The sequence below is a fragment of the Melozone crissalis genome, unplaced genomic scaffold, assembly GCF_028551555.1.
Source record: "Melozone crissalis strain CALT ecotype California unplaced genomic scaffold, PUWL_Pcris_2 ptg000046l_1, whole genome shotgun sequence".
NCBI lineage: Eukaryota > Metazoa > Chordata > Aves > Passeriformes > Passerellidae > Melozone > Melozone crissalis.
Genome location: NW_026535824.1, coordinates 2071445 through 2087060, shown reverse-complemented (window position 1 = coordinate 2087060; position 15616 = coordinate 2071445). Strand labels below are relative to the sequence as shown.

At 55.0% G+C, this 15616-nt stretch overlaps 1 pseudogene; it reads left to right on the top strand.

Moving 5' to 3' along the window:
* Positions 1-3115: 3115 nt before the first annotated feature.
* The window catches only part of LOC128943452 (serine/threonine-protein kinase pim-1-like), a 38171-nt pseudogene continuing 25670 nt past the window's right edge, over positions 3116-15616 (top strand).

Here is a 15616-nt window from a genome sequence, read left to right as displayed (position 1 = left end):
CAGAAAGTTTGTTCCCATCCGCTGAGAGTTCCCTGTCCCAGTGCAGACGCTGTTGCTCAGAGCCAGGGCTGCCTAGCAGCCACCCCCAAAATGCCTTCAGCATTTCCTTGACTTCACCTTTGCTTTTTTCACTCTTCCTGCCGCAAGTTTCTTCCTATTGCCCAGCCCTGTCCCCTCCCCTGCAAACAGCCCATCCCTGTTTGCCCTTTCCTCTCTGGCCCCACTCCCCATTGCAGTTCCTGACTTGGCACCATGGGAACGTCCCTTGGGCAGCAGGATCATCCTACAAGTGCTGCAGGAATTGTCTGCAGGCTCCTGCAGTGCCTGGTGCTGCTCCCTTGCCAGAGGCACCCCAGGCCAGGGGGGCACATCTGGGCTGCTGTGTCTGCCTCTGGGGCTCCCTGTTCTGGGCAGTGAGGAGGAGCTGCAGAGGCTCTGCAGGACTGACAGGATGGGCTTTGGGGCTGGCAGGAGAAGCTGAGGGGCCTGGGCTGCTGGAGCTTCTGAAGAGGAGGCCCAGGGCTCCTCCTGCAACTGCTCCAAGGGTGGTGTCAGAGAATCCCAGAATCAGCAAGGGTGGAAAAGACCTTGGAGATCATCAAGTCCACCCTGTGTCCTGACACTGCCCTGTCTCCCTTGATCCTCTTCTTCTGCAGGATAAACAACCTCAGCTCCCTCAGCAACTCCTCAAAGCTCTTGTGCTCCAGACCCATCCTCAGCCTTGTTGTCCTTCTCTGGACACGCTCCAGCCCCTCTATGTCCTTCTTAATTGGGGGCTCCAGAACTGAACACAGCACTCAAGGTGCTGCCCAAGCAGTGCTGAGCACAGGGGAACAATCCCTGCCCTGCTCCTGCTGGCCACACCATTCCTGAGCCAGGCCAGGAGCCATTGGCCTTCTTGCCCACCCGGGCACACTGCTGGCTCATGTCCAGCCTGCTGTCCATCAGTCCCTGCAGGTCCCTTTCTGCCTGGCTGCTGTCCAGCCCCTCTGGCACCTTGTGGAAGGGAAGGGAAGGGAAGGGAAGGGAAGGGAAGGGAAGGGAAGGGAAGGGAAGGGAAGGGTCCAGATCCAATCCTTCCTGAAATGTGGGGTTTGCTGGCACTGCCAGTGCCTTGACCTGAAAATTTCCCTATTCTGGCACAGCCCAAGTGCAGCAATTTGCTGGCACAGAAATCCAAAACCCGGCAACTTCCTGCTACTTGGTCTGGCACCTCCCATGTCTTGTGTTTGCTGCCCCAGTACCCAGATTTGGAAATTTCCTGGTGCCCGCACAGCCCAAGTCCAGTGATTTGCTGGCACAGAAATCTAAAATTTGGAAATTTCAAGGTTCTGACTCCAGCACCATCCAGATCTAGTGTTTGCTGAGACCGCCAGTGCACAGATTTGGAAATTTCCCAATGCCTTCACAGCCCAGGTCCAGCAATTTGGTTTTAGCTAGCTTAGGAAGAGAAGTTCCTCGGACTGTGACTTTCCTTTTTCTTGGAACTGTTTAAACCTGCTCTGGGCTGAAAACCCAGACAAACACCGGCAGCTCACACCTGTGGCCCCCTGAGCTCTGGGACGCTGCATTCCAGCACCAGAGGGACTTAAAAGAGACCGAGTGAGCCAACTACAACCCACAACAAGGACTTTCTGAATTTTCCATCTCTTCAGCACTGTCCGAGGTTTTATTTAATATTATTCATTTTTCATGCTTGTGAATACTTTACTTGTTTAATAAACTGGGTTTTTTTTCACTTTTCTCGAGGGAAGTCTTTTCCTGAACTAGTAGGGGGAGGGGCTGCTTGAACTTCCTTTCTAGATGGATTCCTTTTGGAGGTTTCCTCCCAAAATTTGCCCTAAGCCAGCACAAACAGTCACAATGAAAACTTCACCAGTGGCATAATTTCCTGGTGGCAAATCTTGTGACAGAAGCTTGACCTTGTTCTCCATGAGAAATTCTTGGGAAGAGCAGACAGGAGAAGATTCCTGGAAAACTGAAACAGCTTTCCAGAAGTGAAATGAAAATGGAAGAAACAATCCAAGATGTTTTCCTCTATTTATTTCTATGCTCCCCTTTTCCATGTTGCATCCCAGTAATTCCAGATGTACCTCACCTCTAAGATCAGTGACTTAGGGATTTTTAGACACTCTAAAATACCATGAGCCACACACAGTTTTCCTTCTCCTGTTTTTACTGGAAAGCAACACTGGAGATGTAAGTGCAGTGCTGGGCTCAGGTAGGAATCCTACCCCAAGGGAAGGTGCCCCGAAAGTGTTTGACCCTCAGCAAGGACAATGCACAGCAGCAGGGGAGGGGATCGCTGTGCCAGTGCGCAGGAGTCAGGGCTCTGCATCCGGCCTCAAGGCTGCAAAGTTCCCGTGTTTGGGCAGACGGAGGGGCTGTCCCCGGGGCGCGCGGGGCTCGAACGTGAGGCTCGTGGGGCGAGCGGGGAACGGACACGGGGACGAACGGCCCCGGTGCCTCAGTTGCAGCAGCGGCAGCAGCAGCGGCAGCAGCAGCGGCGACAGCAGCAGCAGCAAACAGATAGTTTTCAACACTCTTTCCATTTCTCTTTTTCTTTCTCTTTCTCTCCCTTTCCCGCTGTCGGGCACCCTTCTCTCGTGGTCCCTTGCCCGGCGTCCCTCTCCTCTCCCCGCCTCCCTCTCCCCTGCCGGGCCAGGCCATGCCCCCGGCCCGCCCCCGGCCCCGGGCGGGGCTGCCCCGAGCCCGGCCCCGGCCGTCCCGCCGCGGTCTCGCCTCCGCCTGGCTCTGGCCGTACTGGCGGTGGCGCTGCTGGGCGGGCATCAGTGCCTGGGGCGGGGGCGGCATCGCCGCCCTTCAGCTCCGCCTGGCCCGAGCCCGGCTCCGGACCCGACGCAGGGTCCAGTCCCGGCCCCGGCCCCGGCCCCGGCCCCGGCCCCGGCTCCTCCCGGGGCCGGCGGAGGACACACGCGGCGCGGCCGCTCCCGCCACCTCCGCTGCGGCTTCCCCGGCCCGAGCTCCGCCGCTCGGCAGCGCGGCCGCCAGCCCCAAGCCGCCGCGGCCCGGGGCGGGTGGGGATGCCGGGCCCGGGGCGGGTGAGGGGCGCTCGGGGGTCGTTGCTGGCCCCGAGCCGAGCGCTGACAGCCGCGTCTCGCCCGCAGGTGAGGCGCACGAGGCCCTGACGGAGCGGTACCGGCTGGGATCGCTGCTGGGGCGCGGCGGCTTCGGCAGCGTCTTCGCGGCCACGCGGCTCTCGGACGGCGCCCCGGTGAGCGGCGGGGCCGGCGGCGGGCGCGGGAGGAGGGGGCGGAGGAGGAGGGAGGAGGAGGAGAAGGTCGGGGCGCGGCGGGACGGGTGGCGAGCTCAGCCCGCTGCTCTCCCTCGCTCGCAGGTGGCCATCAAACGCGTGCCGCGGGATCGCATCCGGCACTGGGGCGAGCTGGTGAGTGAGCGGGGCCAGCGGCAGCAGCCGGGCCGTGCCAGGCGGCGAGGAGCCGGGGCCCGGCAGGGTAGGAGCCGCTGGGAGCCCTGCGGGGAGAGCGGGCGTGGGCTGAGCGGGGCGTGCAGAGCATCCCGGGCTGGCTGAGGGCTCCCAGAGCCCCGGCACGGCCTCGGCCCCACTGACGGCACCGCGCTCCTCCCGCAGCCCGACGGCACCAGCGCCCCGCTGGAGATCGTGCTGCTGGCCAAGGTGTCCCGTGGCTGTGGTGGTGTTATTCAGCTCCTGGAGTGGCTTGAGCTCCCCGACAGCTTCCTGCTGGTGCTGGAGCGTCCGGAGCGGTGCCAGGAACTCTCGGGTTTCCTGGCGGAGCGGGGGTTCCTGCCGGAGGAGGAGGCGCGGGGGCTGTTCCGCCAGGTGCTGGAGGCCGTGCGGCACTGCACCAGCTGCGGGGTCCTGCACCGGGACATCAAGCCCGAGAACATTCTGCTCGACCTGGCCAGTGGGCAGCTGAAACTGATCGACTTTGGCTGTGGCGCCTTCCTCCAAGACACAGCCTACACCCAGTTTGCAGGTGAGCCCTCGCAGGGGATGCTCCTGGGCATCTTGTGGCCCAGCCTGGGTGCAGCACTGGGGCTTCCCCCTATTGCAGCCGGGATAGGATTGATGCTGGAGCCGAGTTGTTCTGGGTGGGGTGTGAGGGCGGCCAGCTCCCAGCCCTGCTGACAGCCTTCAGCACCCACTGTGGCCTGGGCTGGGGCTGGAGCTGGGGCAGCCAGCCCAACACAAAACCCCCATGGGGGTAGCAGAGAGGGAGGCCTGACCGTGTGCCCCGGATGGTTTGGTGTGCAGGCGAGGAAGGGCTGGACTGCTCCGCTCTCCTTGTTTGCCTTGGCTTATTAACATTTTTGGGGGCCATGGAGGTGGGGAGGAGAGTGAGTTTTCTCCACTACTGGGTGGGTTTCTTCTTTGTGTGTCATGGTTTGGCCTTCCCAGGGATTGTGCTGCCCTCTTCCAGCACCGGTGGCTTCTTTTCCAGCCCCGAGTTTGTGCACAAGTCCCAGGTGCTGGTGAGAGGGCAGCTCTCACTCCATGTGCCTCTGGGGCAACCCCCACATGGCCAGGGATGCTGGGGCCAGGCTCTGGGAGCAGCAGCATCCCCCTGCTGATCTCTGTCTGTGTTCCACAGGAACCCTGTCCTATAGCCCACCAGAGTGGATCCAGCACCAACGCTACCACGGCGAGGCAGCCACGATCTGGTCCCTGGGCCTCCTGCTGTGCCACCTGGTCATGGGGAAGCACCCGTTCAGGAGGGGCCAGGAGATCATCCGGGGGCGGATCTTGTTCCCACGATGGCTCTCTCAAGGTGGATCCTCATCTCTGGGCACGGGGGCAGTACCATTGCTGGGAGACAGGAGCAGGCTCATGGGCATCCCGCTCTGGCAGCTGCTGAGGAGGTGGCACATGTCCTGCTCTCCTGCTGTCCTCCAAACAGAACATCCATGGGGAAGTTTAGGCCCAGCTCTGGGCACACCCAGCATGGCCTGGGCATGGGAACAGGGGGGCAACTTCTCCAATTGACTGATGATTTCTGGTTTCTCTCCCCAGACTGCCAGGATATCATTAAGAGGTGTTTGTCCATGCAGCCCTCGGAGAGGCCATCCTTAGAAGATCTTTTCTGTCATTTTTGGGTGAAGGGTGTTCCTCTGCCCTAGAAGATGGGAGAGATCCACGTGCACATTTGGATCCAGGGGCCTGGCAGGTACCAGCTCCACGCATCTCTTGGCAATCAGTGGCAAAGCAAACCAGGCTGGTTTTGTCCTGCCTGTAGCTTTGAGCAGGGGTCAGCAGAAGGGAATATGCAGCTCTTGGGCTGGAGCTGAGCTGCAGACCTGGTGTGGCAAGCACTGGTGACCACCATCCCCCTGGTTTTGTTTGTCCTGTTCATGGATGGCTGGGGCCCTGGGCAGAGCCCTGACAGCCTGGTCTGGCCCCAGGGCAGGAGAAGGAGCCTCTGGAGAAGCTGTTCCAGGTGGGGCTGCTGCTGGAGACACCAAGGACAACCTCAAGGATGACAATCTCTTCCCAGCCTGGCCAGCTGAAGATGATGGACTTGGATTCTGGCACCTTCTTCAAAGCCAGGCTCCAGGCCCAATTTGCAGGTGAATCCACAGGCAGGGGGATGCTCCCTGATCTGGGCATGGCACGGCCTGGCTGGGCACCAAAGGTTCCCCCTTTGCTGGGGCAGATGTAATGAATTCTTCAGTCAGCTGCCCAGCTGCTTTTTGACTCTAGGAAGCTACTGAGGGCTGGATGTGCCGTGGCTGGCTGCAGGCTGGGCACATGTGCTGCCCTCCTGCTCTGCTGCCAAAGGCAGCAGGAATGGGCAGCTCTGGGCACAGCCAGCATGGCCTGGGCACCGCAGGCCTTTGCACAAGGGCACAGGAGCTCTCAGCTGACGGGCACTTTTTGCTTTCTCTCCTTGCAGCCGGGCTCTGCGGGTGCTGAGGCTGCTCTGGGCTCTGCCAGGGCTCTGCTGGGCTCAGCCCTGGGCCCAGCTGGGCTGGCTCTGCCCTGACATTGCTGTCACAGCTCTGCATCAGACGAGCCCGTTGGGAGCACAGTGCCTGAGCTTTCTGCTTTGGCAGGTGAGTGAGACTCTGCTGCAGGCCCAGAGATTGCAGCTGGGGACACACATCCAATTGGCAAGGACCCAAACTCTCCACAGTCCCAGCTGAATGCCTGGATCTCTTTTGTCTGTCCCATTCTTCCTTCTTTATTGGCTGGAATTATGCAATTGCACGTTCTTCCTCCTCTAGAAGTGCCACAAGTGGGCCAAAGCTGGCGAGTGGGCCGTGCTCCTGAGGCAGTGGAGTCTGGAGCTGGTGGATGGAAAATTGCCCTTCTGCACTGCCAAACCAGAGCAAAAAGCTGTAAGTGGGACTTTGTCAGGGATTTCTTAGAGACACAGTTTCAAAAGGAATGTGCAGCTCATTTCCAGGCTGAGAAGGAAGGTCATCTTCTAAAGGATTTGGGGTTTGACAGAGTTTCCACTCCCAGTCCTGCTTGGAGCTGGAAGGGCACAAAGCAATTTCCTTGTGCTTCAACCACAATTTCAAATACCAATGTTGGAAACAAAGCCCAAAATCTTTTAAAAGGCTGCTGAGGTCAGTAAGATGGATGCATGCCATCAGCACATTTACAATGTAAATAACTGACTTCTCTTTTTAAAAAGATCATTTACCTCTTAATGCACAGAATTTAACTTTGCCTTTATATTTTGGTTTTTTTCACTAACATTATGTTTTTTTCACTAACACTTGGATTTTACTCTTATCTTTTACCATTTACCTATTTTTCCCTTTGTCCTTTTTTTTCCTTTCAATAGAAAACATGTCCTACAAAAGGAACATCCTTTGCTCCTGGTTCCTGTGTGGAGCAGCTCCCTTCCTGCTGGCTGAGCTGGTCAGGCAGAGCCCGGCTTTTCCCCGTTGCTGGGCACAGACTGATGGAGCAGCACTGCTGAACACGGGCACACAGAGGGACCAGCAGCAGCTGCCTTTGGCCACCTGAGGCTCCAAGGCCCAAACTCTGAGCAGCCAGGGCTGGAAGAGACTGGCAGGATCTGATCCCTGACTCTAGGCCAGGGCTGCACAAATGACCCCACAGAAGCAGCAGCAGCAGCAGCAGATGGAGCTGATTTTGAGCACAGCCCCTGCCCTTCTTCCCTCCCGTGTGCAGCGGTGTCACAGCAGCCTGAGGCACCTGGGAGCCCCCAGTGCCAGCAGGGACTGGAGATGGCAGCCCGGGGCTCCTGGAGGCTTTGCAGGGAATGGAGCTGGGCACTCCCTGTCCATGGGGAGCTTCCAGATGGAAAAGGCTGCTGTGCCCAGGCAGCTGCAAGGGCACAGAAAGGAGGCTCTGGAGCACTGGATCTGTGCCAGTGCCACAGTCCTGAGCAGCAGCCACTGAGCCCTGGGGGAACAGAGGGCACAGCACGAGGGACAGAACCAGGCAAGGGCAGAGACTGGAGAGAGCCAGGCCCGGGAGCAGGAACAGCTGCTCCATTGCACTCTTGGAGAAAGCTCTTGGCTGGTTCAAAGCACTGAAAGGTGTGAAGGGCAGAGAGGAGGCCACAGCAAACAATGCTCCTGTTTGCACAGCCTCCCCTCTCCGTGTCCCAGAAGGAATTGCATGGACTGTGTTCTTCTCTCTGATTTGTCTCGTTCAGCATGAGCAGCTCAGCACCAGGAGCTGAAGGAGCTGAAGCCTCAGGCCACAGGAGCTGGGCAAGAGGGAACTTTTGGAGCAAAGTAATGCTGCTAAAATAGCCCCAGCTGGATGCAGTGGATATAATCATGGAATCACAGAATCCTTTCTGTTGGAAAATCCCTCTGAGCTCAGCCAGTGCAGCCGCTCACCCAGCAGTGTGAAGCCCAGCACTAAACCACGTCCCTGCAGTGCCAAGGCCTGGACACCAGCCCTGAGTGAGGCCTGGACAGCATGCCCTGAGCCAAAGGTGGCCTCTGGATGAACCTTCCAAGCAAAGGTTATCTTTGTATCTGCTCCCTGATGAAATATGCATGGTCATTAGCAGTGAGATAGATGCAGCCACTCGTTAGTGAAACATGTGTTGGAGATGAGGGGGAGACGACCATCCTTTAATGCATCGAACTCCGATTTTATTGATCAATCAATCACCTTAAATAACAAAGTTAACGAACTTCATGCATATTCTGTAATCCAATGTCATGATAGGCTAACAGAGAAATTTCTAACCACTCCCTTTGTTTTAGAATACCTACAATTGTTTATTAAAAACAGAAACCAAAACAGAAACCAAAAACTAAAACAGAAACCAGTGTTCCCAAAACGTTTACATCTGTTCTCAGGATGGCAGGCCTTCCCAGAGACGGTGTTCTACTTGTTATGGGAAGACAATCTGAGAACTCCATTGTTTATAGAATGATGCCTGAGAGAGTCTAATTGTTTATACAAATCAGAAGGCTGAGAGCTGTTAGAAACTGCTTTTACTTTTCCCCTATACTTTTCTCTCAATTGTATGTCTCATGGCCTTTTCTTTAAGTCATTCTTGAAAAACTCTCCAACAAACATGTCTTGACCTTTGTGTATTTAGAAGCCAGACAAGGCCATGAAATCTGACATCTGGCCTTGTTTGGGGCTGTATGGTCAAAGTCAGCTCCCTTGGTTCCTCCTTGAGCCCTGGCCAGGCTTTGGGAGGAACCCAAGAGGAGGATGAAACCAGATGTTGCCACACTAGCAGTGCTGTCAGTTTGTTCCTTCAGCACTGTCAGAGCTGGGCCCTCTCCCAGCGGGGTTGGAGCCTCACCTGGGGCTGGAGGCACCTGCAGGAATTCCCAGTGCCCAGGAGTGGCTCTGCAGCCCTTGGCTGTGACAGCTTCCCCAGCTGCTGTGTGGGTCTGGGGGATGGTAAAGCCTGAGGGTAAATGCTGCTGGATCTTTGTTAATCTCTGCAGGCAATCTTTGTTGGGGATGGTTGGGTGCATTGCTGAGCTGCTCCTTTTGTGATTCTTTGCTGCTCTGAACTGCAGGAAATGACACTGATTCCTTCAGTTGGAGTCTGTGCCTTTGGTGCTGCCCCTGCCCACTGGTAAAACAAAACTGGCACAGTCTGGCCAGATCCCAAAAAAATGTCACTTGTTCAGTGTAAATGTGAGGAATCAGTGCCATCAGAAATTCCCAGCTGGGAAGCCCTTCCCTGGAGTTCCCTGGCTCTGGAGTGGGCTGAGGTCGGAGCCCCGTGGGAGCAGTGGGGCAGTCGGGTAAAAGAAGCTGCACCCCTGGATGTCTTCAAATGCATCCAAAAATTGTATATGGAAAAGGAAAAGACCTTGTGGATTTGGGCAGACAAAGATGAATTTGTTGAGAGTACATAGGAAACAGCACCTTCAGAAGGAACAATGATTGTTGGAATGCTCCCACAAGGAGCAACAGAAGAAGGTTTTCAGCTTGAGCTCAGATGCCCTTGTGCAAGTGAAATATCAATATAACAAATAACTATATACATATTTATAGTATAATAAGACCTTCATGTTTATATTTATAGCTTTTAATGTATATATATCTATATCTACATGTCTATATCTGTATTTATATATAAATATGTACATATAATAATAATGTGAAATAGTGCTGACAATACTAATTTTGTATCTTTGGCTGCTCAGGGATGTAACACGAAATACCCTACAGAACAGGATTGGCCAGGACCCTAATGTCAGTGGTCAACTTTGTGAGATTGTATACAATGGAAAAAGGAGGAAGGGAGGAAATTGGCTATTTTTACAGGGTGTGCTGATACTGTGATGCAGAGTGCTTTGTCTGTTCCTGTGAAAAATACAGCGATTTTGTCTGCAGGGTTTTTCATGTACCAGAGTATGCACAAGCTGCAGGATTGGTTGAAAGGGTGAAGGGGTTGTTAAAAGAGCAGTTGGAAAGATGAGGAGAAGGGAACCTTTGCCCATGGAGAACCCATCTCCCAGATGTGCTCCATGCCCTTCACAATGGCCCATGGGGGAAATGAAACCCCCTGGCTGTGCACGGCTGCCCCCAATTTGCAAATCCAGTCATGGGCAGTGAGACTTGGGCTGCCTGGGAAATTGTTCTGGCTGTGATGGCCCCTGGCAGGGCCGGCCCAGAGGCTGCAGGGCTGGGCCTTCATGCATTGGAGTTCATTAGGAGAAATTCAAAGCAAATGAGAGCTGTCAATACTGAAACAGGAATTCAGATTCCTCCAGGACACTTTGCTTTGGTAACTGCTCCCTTGGAGCTTGGCCTTGAAAAGTGTTCCTGTCATGGCAGGAGGAATTGATGCAGAATATCCAGGAGAAATTACAGTAATTCTGTAAACAATAATGAACAAGATGGGATTATTCAACCCTGTGACAGGGTAGCACAATTATTGATATTGCAACTCTAAGAGCAATTGATAAAAAAGGAGATCCAGCTCCAGTCACCACCGTTTTTGGAGATAAAGGGTTTGGATCCAGCAGCCCTAATAATGGAGCCAGAGTGTGGGTCGGAGGCCAAATGGCCCTCCCGAGGCAGCTGAAGGAGCAGCTCCTAGGAAAGACAACTCTGAGTCCTGAAACCTGGGCAGGAACAATGGGAATGTGTCCCTGCAGCCAAGGATTCTGTGTGAGAACAAGTAAATCTGACAGGATATTGTTTTACACATCCTGCCAGACCAGATCTCCCTGTTTGCCCCAAGGGCCCCTGTGGAAAATGCTCTGATCCACGGGGCTCCATGTGAAGGCTGCTGTGACACTGAGGGACTTGCACAGGAATTCCATCCAGGAGCCTGGGTGCCCCTCAGGGACTGGGACCCGGCCCCTTCCAGCCAGAGGGGAAAGGGCCCCCCAAGCCTTGTTAGCCACAGACAGCATGGGAAAGCTGAACAGCAAAGGGCCTGGGGGCATTATTCTGGAATTAAAAAGGTGCCAGCTCCATGCAAAACAGAATTCTTGTTCCTAATTCGAATGATTGAGAAAAAAGAATGAAGAACGGTGTCACTAAAGTACTACTGATGTCTGTAAGGTGTACCTTGATAGTCAGCCAGAATCTTTGTCTGCCACAAACACCTCTAGTGTTTCACCAAGGGATTGGTCATCAAAATGTAATGATGGGTTTTGATGGATTGCTGAGCTTCTTTTGTAATTCTCTGCTAATGATGATGTGCTTTGCTGAGCTTATCCTTTTGTAAATCTTTGCAGCTGTGCATGATATAAATGACACAATTCCTTCAGTTGGTGTCTGTGTCTTTGGTAGTGAGCCTGCCCACTGGTGAAACAGGGCGCCCTCTTGCCTAGGTGTTCCCTGGGAAGGCAAAAGCCCTCCCTCCAAAATTCCCCCCTTCCTCCCTGTTCCCCCCTTCATACACTGAGCATGATGTGCTCTGGTCTGGGCTATGCCCGGGTCAGTTGGGGTCCCCTGTCCTGGCTGTGTCCCCTGCCCAGCTCCCCCACAGCCGCAGCCCCTCCCCAGCGTGGCTGGACGAGGGGCAGGACAGGCCTTGGCTGTGCTGCAGCTCAGCAAGAACAAAACCATCTCTGTGTGCTCAGCCCTGTGCTCAGCACCCGGCCCAGCAGTGTCTCAGTGCCAGGGCTGTGCCCTCAGTCCCTGCCAGGGGTTTCCATGGCAACTGCCAGGCCAGGTGACCCAGGTGTCCCCCCCAGTGCCAGTTGCCATGGAAACAGTGCCCAGCCCTGCCCCTTTCTGTCTGGCTGACCTGGCCTTTGGCCCTGGCAGTGCCGTTGGCTGCTGGTTCCTGGTGCCTGAGCGGCCAGCGCGGCACAGGGCATGTGGCCATGGCACAGCCCCCAGCAAGGGATCCCCTCTGGCTCTGGGCACTGACACCAGCCCTGAGCAAGGGGCCAGGGCAGCTTTCCATGGCCACTAACCATCACAACGGGGCTGGGCATTGGTTGCCATGGCACCAAACCAAGGACCGGGCCCCATGGCCATTGGCATGGCACCTGGTGGCACCAACAAGTGTCACTGCAATTGTACCTGGAACAGCCCTGGCACCGCTTTGTCCTGAGGGTTGCAATGGCAGCTGAGGGCAGCAACAGCTGGGGCTCTGCAAGGGCCCTGGGGGAGATGGGAAGGAGCAGCAGAGCAGGGGCTGATCCATCCCCAGTGCGCTGCACAGCCCAGGGCAGCGTCCCAGAGCGTCCACATGGAGCTGCCAACAACATCCCCCCTCTGCAGCCCTGGCCTCTCCCCAGCTCACACAAGTGCCCCATCCTTGCAGGCACAGACACGGCAGCACTGGCTCAGCAGCCCCTGTTTGCATTGCACACAGCAGCGGGAGCACCCCCATGCTGTTGGTGTGGGGACATGAACCTGAGGGAGCACAAATGCCATCAGCCCCTGGGGCCAGCAAGGGCTGGGGAACACCAGGGAAACCACTCAGCTTTGTCCTGGCCTCTGCAGTCAGCCAGAAAGTTTGTTCCCATCAGCTGGGAGTTTCCTGTCCCACTGCAGACGCTGTTGCTCAGAGCCAGGGCTGCCTAGCAGCCACCCCCAAACTGCCCTCAGCATTTCCTCTGCTTCACCTTTGATTTCTTTACTCTTCCTGATACAAATTTCTTCTAATTGCCCTCCTCAGGGGACCCAGAGCTGGACACAGCACTCGAGGTGCTGCCCAAGCAGTGCTGAGCACAGGGGAACAATCCCTGCCCTGCTCCTGCTGGCCACACCATTCCTGAGCCAGGCCAGGAGCCATTGGCCTTCTTGGCCACCTGGGCACACTGCTGCCTCATGCCCAGCCTGCTGTCCATCAGTCCCTGCAGGTCCCTTTCTGCCTGGCTGCTCTCCAGCCGCTCTGTCCCCAGGCTGTATTGCTGCAGGGGTTGTTGTGGCCAAAGTGCAGGACCCGGCACTTGGACTTGTAAAACCTCACCTTGTTGGATTTGGGTCCTGGATCCAGCCTGTCCAGGGCCCTGTGCAGAGCCTTCCTACCTCCATCCTCCATCAGATCCACACTCACACCCAGTTTGGTGTCATCTGCAGATTTGCTGATGTTGGAGACAATCCCGTCATCCAGACCATTCCATGCAGACATTGAAATCCACGCTGGCTGGCTCTGACCCCTGGGCCATCCTGTGGGTGCCCTGGGATGGCACTCAAGGTGATCTGTTCCATAACTTTGCTGAGCACCCAGGTCAGGCTGACCGGCCTGGAGTTCCCCAGCTCCTCCTTCCAGCCCTTCTTGAGGATGGGCTCACACTGGCACCTCTAGTGCTCTGGGACCTCCCTGCTGAGCCAGCACTGATGGTAAATGATGGAGAGCAGCTTGGGGAGCTCATCCACCAGCTCCCTCATCCCCCTGAGATGGATCCCATCCAATCCCATTCACCTGTGAGCATCTGAGTGGCTCAACAGGTCACCAGCTGCTTCCTCCTGGATTCCAGGGGGGCTGTTCTGGTCCCTGTGCCCATCTAGCAGCTCAGGAGAGCACTTGTCCTGAGGACAGCCTGTCCTAATATTGAAAATTGAGAGAAACAAGATGTTAAGTAGCTCTGCCTTCTCCTTATCTTTAGTTACTATATTCCCCACTGCATCCAATAAAGAGTAGAGGTTCTCCTTATCCCATGTTTTGCTATTAATTTAATTGTGGAAACATTGTCTATTTTTTTTCACAGAAGTGGTCAGGTTAAACTCTAATTGAGTTTTCACCTCTTGACTTTTTTTCTGCACGACTTTACAACATCCTTAAACATTTCCTAAGCTGCTTGACCTTCTGTCCAAAGTTGATGCACCTCTTGTTACCCTTGAGTTCCCACAAAATCTCCACGGCCAGCCAGGCCAGTCATTTTCCTCACTAGCTCATCTTTTGCCACACTGGGACAGGCTGCTCCTTCCCCCTTAAGATTACTTTCTTGAAATGTGTCCATCCTTCCTGGACCCCTTTGTTTGTAAGGGATATTTTCCTTAAAAAGAAATCAGTGCCTGATTCATTACTCCCCAAATCTGCATCCTAAATAAGCCAAAGTCTGCCCTTCATAATTGTTAATAAATTGTTTCCTGTTCAACTGTGGTCTGTTGGCCATGAAGGGAAAATTTCTGTGCCTCTGAGTCTCACCAGTTCCTGACCCCCAAAGGACACAAACCCGATGAGTTGTGTTTCCCACTCCAGTGGCTGCACTTGCACTTCCCTCCATAGCCAGAGCAGAGCTCCCTTGTCCCAGAAAGTTCTTGGCAATGCAGGGATGAAGGAAACAGGACAGGCTCTGGGGATCAGGGGCAGGGCACAGCCAGGGATTTGGAGGCTGTTGTGAGCCGAGGGCAGGACTCAGACCTTGGCCTTGGTGAACCTCATCCAATTGTCCTGGGCCCATGGCTCCAGCCTGGCCAGATCCCTCTGCAGAGCTTCCTGCCCCCCCAGCACAGCCACACTCCCACCCAGCTTGGGCTCACCTGGGAACTGACTGAGGGTACCCTCAATGGCCTCATCCAGATCAGCAATAAAGAGATTTCGCTGACCTGGCCCCAATCCTGAGCCCTGGGGACACCCCTGGATGTGACCCCATTCCTCAGCTGCTCTGACTGCCAGGGGTTGGATGAGAGAAATGGTGGTGTTGGGGTAGGAACAAAGTGTGATTGACTGTCAGCCATGAAGGGTCTTGATTTTCATATCTGCTCAAACTGCATTAGGAGGTGCTGGGGATCAATATCAACTGGGGATTGCTGATATCAATCTATAAAGAAGAAAATAAAACAGGACAAAAGAGTTCTCTCTGCATTGTTTTCAATATGGTATATTCACTTTGAATAGCCTTCTGAAATCTGTCTAATTAACCACAGAAGATCTGAAAACTTAGATTATTCCCATGGGATTTTCTTGTTTTGGGTGTTTTGAACAAATGTTTATGAGCTTTTCTTACTTAATTCCTGAAGTCAAGAGGTGCTGGGGACCCATATCAACTGGATACCAATCTATAAACAAGATACCAATCTATAAACAAGAAAAGAAAACTGGACAAAACCAGTTCTCTCTGTTTAGTTTTCAATATACCATATTCACTTTAAATACACCTCTGAAATCTGACTAATTAACCACAGAACAATTGAAAACTTCAATATTTCCCACGGGGTTTTCTTGTTGAAATGTTTTAAACAAATGTTTAATAGCCTTTTTCACTGAATTCCTCAACTGAGTAGCTCAAGAAAGAAGAGGCCTCTGGAGTAGTAAAATTCATCAGCACCCTCCAAGTGGCTGAGGATCCATCTCCATCAGAGCAGCAATGAACAGAAATGGGCACAGCTTTGTGGCTGCCCCAGCTTTGGCATGGGCCCTGGGCCTGGAGCAAGAGCAGCTCTTGAGGGCCCCAAGGCCACGGCTCTTGTGCTGCCCTGGGTAGATGGGATGGCAGCAGGGGCTGCAGAGCTCTCAGCACCTCAGGCCGAGGGGAGCAGGGCAGCCAGGGAGCCTCCTTTGGCCTTGGCCAAGCACCTTCCCTCATGGCTGGAGCCGAGTCCTGTGGCTGCTGCTGTGCCCTTGCCAGGGGCTGAGGCCCTGGGGCAGTGCCCAGAGCAGCCTGGCTTGAGCAGAGCTGTGGGGCCAGAGCTGGCTGGGCTGGGCTGGGGAGAGGCCCTTGGTGCTGCCCAGAGCTCAGGGCAGCTGGCAGAGCTTGCAGGGAGCTGGGCTGGGCTCAGACAGCCTGG